Raw genomic sequence first — 3261 nt, forward strand, 5'->3', positions numbered from 1 at the left:
ATTACATATAAATAATTCATATACATATATTATTTTCATATATATTTTTAAAGGCAAGCCACAAATAAAGAATATATTTTCAAAACAGGTACCTGATAAAGGACCTGTATCCAAAATACACAAAGAACTGCTAAAACTCAATAAGAATATAATTAACACTGCTGTACGTTATATATGAAAGTTGTTAAGAGAGTAAATTCTAAGAGTTCTCATCACAAAGTAAAATATTTTTTTCTATTTCTTTAATTCTGTATGTATATGAGATAATCGGTGTTCAATAAACTTATTGTGATAATCATTTCATGATGTATATCATTATGTTGTATACCTTAAACATATACGGTGTTGCATGTCAATTATATCTCAGTAAAACTGGAAGAAAAAAACCTCAATTTAAAAATGGGCCGCCAGGGCTTCCTGGTGGCGCAGTGGTTAAGAATCCGCCTGCCAATGCAGGGGACACGGGGTTCGAGCCCTGGTCCAGGAAGATCCCACATGCCGTGGAGTAACAGCCCGTGCGCCGCAACTACTGAGCCTGCGCTCTAGAGCCCAGGAGCCACAACTACTGAAGCCCGCACGCCTAGAGCCCAAGCTCTGCAACAAGAGAAGCCACCGCAATGAGAAGCCCGCGCACCGCAACAAAGAGTAGCCCCCACTTGCCGCAACTAGAGAAAGCCGCGGACAGCAACAAAGACCCAATGCAGCCAAAAATAATTAATTAATTTAAAAATGGTAATAAAAAAATAAAAATGGGCTGCCAGACAAAGACAAATATCATGATATCCTTTGTATGTAGAATCCAAAACAAAAATGATACAAGTGAACATATATACAAAACAGAAATAGACCCACAGACATAGAAAATAAACATGGTTACCAAAGGGAAAGGGGAGGGCATAAATTAGGAGTTTGTGATTAACATATACACACACTACTACATATAAAATAGATAACCAACAAGGACCTACTATATAGCACAGGGAACTATACTCAATATTTTGTATAACCTATATAAGGGAAAAGAATCTGAAAAAAATAGGTATACGTGTATGTGTAACTGAATCACTTTGCTGTACGCCTGAAACTAACACAACATTGTAAATCAATTATTACTTCAATTTTTAAAAAAAAGGGCCAAAGATCTGAACAGACACCTCATTACAGAACATATACAGATAGCAATTAAGTATATGAAAAAATGCTTATCATCCTTTGTCAACAGGGAATTGCAAATTACAACAATGAAATACCACTACGCCCCTATTAGAACAGCTAAAATCAAAAAAGCTAACAATACCAAATGCTGGCAAGGATGCAAAGCAACAGGAACTCTTACACATTGCTGGTGGGAATGTAGAATGGCACAGCCACTTTGGAAGACAGTTTGGTAGTCTCTTCCAAAGCTAAACATAGTGTTACCATAAGAGCCATCAATGTCCCTAGGTATTCAACCAATTGATGTGAAAACCTTTATCAACACAAAAACCTGCATATGGAAGTTTATAACAGATATATTAATCATCACCAAAAGCTGGAAATAACCAAGATATGTTTTGACACGTGAACGAATAAACCAAGTATGGTACACCTATACTATGGAATATTACTCAACAATAAAAATAAATGCACTAACAAGCCACAAAAGATAGAATAACATTAAAGGCATATTGCTAAGTCAAAGAAGGCAGTATGAAAGGTTACATATCATATGATATGTACATATGATATGTATATATGATATGTATATCACATGTATGATACTGGAAAAGACTAAACTATAGAGATAGTAAAATGATTAGTGGTTGCCAAGGGTATGGGGTTCATGATGAATAGGTGAAGTACAGGGGACTTTTAGGAAAGTAAAACTATTCTGTATGATACTGTAATGGTGAATACAAGACATGATGCATTTGTCAAAACCCATGTAACTTTATAGCACAAAATGAACCTTAACCTAATCCATGCAAATTTACAAAAATCATTTAGGAGGTTAGGGGATTAAATGCAGACTGTGACAAGAGATTCTAACTGTATTACAAATATATAAAAACAACCTCACTGAAGGAGGTGGGGGGGGGTTTATTTAGGTCACTAAATAACTCTGGAAATGACTGCAGTCTGTAAGACTAAAGGCAAAAGGAATTGCACATAAGCACTTACTGTAATAAATAATGTTGTAATGGGCAGAGGTTAACAATTCTGATACAGCCATACATGTACACCAGAAATGAATAATTAAGTAAATGAATGGCGGTGACGGGGATCAGGGTTTTTATTTTTTTTATTTTTATTTTTTTACTATTGGAGTGGGAGTTTACAGATAAACGAGGGAAGTTAGACTGATCCATGATGTAATGAATTAAGAGTTGAAGACAGTATGAACTCATGTTTAGCTTAATGTAGACAGAGATGGTTACATATAGAAATACTTATAAATATGTGTAAATATATAGGTTAGTATAAAAGCATTTTTTTCAGCCTGTCAGCTAAGAGGGCCTAAAAGAAATGACACACAGGAGCAACAAGCATTCCTTGTGCCTAGATATTGGTTTCTAAAACCATTCTCCAATAAATGGAAGCAGAATTTCTGGGCAAAATGGCTGATTCTAAGGTAGTAAATATACAAAATGACTCTGTAGTGCCATAATTATGATGGCAGAGAATAAGGAAATGCAAAGGTGAATGTGAAGGGAGAGGGAGACAAGGGGAGAGGAGCGGTGTAGGAAAGAGGGAAGGGTAAGAGAGGAGAGGGAAGGAGGAGGAGGAAGAAGAGGAAGGGGAGGAAAAGAAAAAAGAAAATCTACATACACAAGCCCAATAGGGTTATGTCAAAGGAGCACAGGAGCCAACCAAAAGAGCTCCAAATGACCAAAGCTAGAACAATTCAAAGAGCAAAGTAAAATAGTATTAGCTAATAACCCAAAATAGAAAATAAGTACTCATGAGTCCATGTTGCTTTAAATAAATGAACAAACTAGTACAGTTGTCCCTCAGAGTCTGCAGGAGATTAGTTCCAGGACCCCCCTCGTAAGTACCAAAATCTGAGGATGCTCAAGCCCCTTATGTAAAAGGGCACAGTATTTGCATATTGGACACACGCTGCTATATACTTCAAAAATCATCTCTAGATTACTTAAAATACCTAATATAATGTAAATGCTATGTAAATAGTTACAAATACAATGTAAATAGTTGCTGGCATTTGGCAAATTCAAGTTTTGCTTTTTTGGAACTTACTGGAACTTTTGTCCCAAATATTTT

This window comes from Mesoplodon mirus, assembly GCF_964341445.2.
Source record: "Mesoplodon mirus genome assembly, chromosome: 6".
NCBI lineage: Eukaryota > Metazoa > Chordata > Mammalia > Artiodactyla > Ziphiidae > Mesoplodon > Mesoplodon mirus.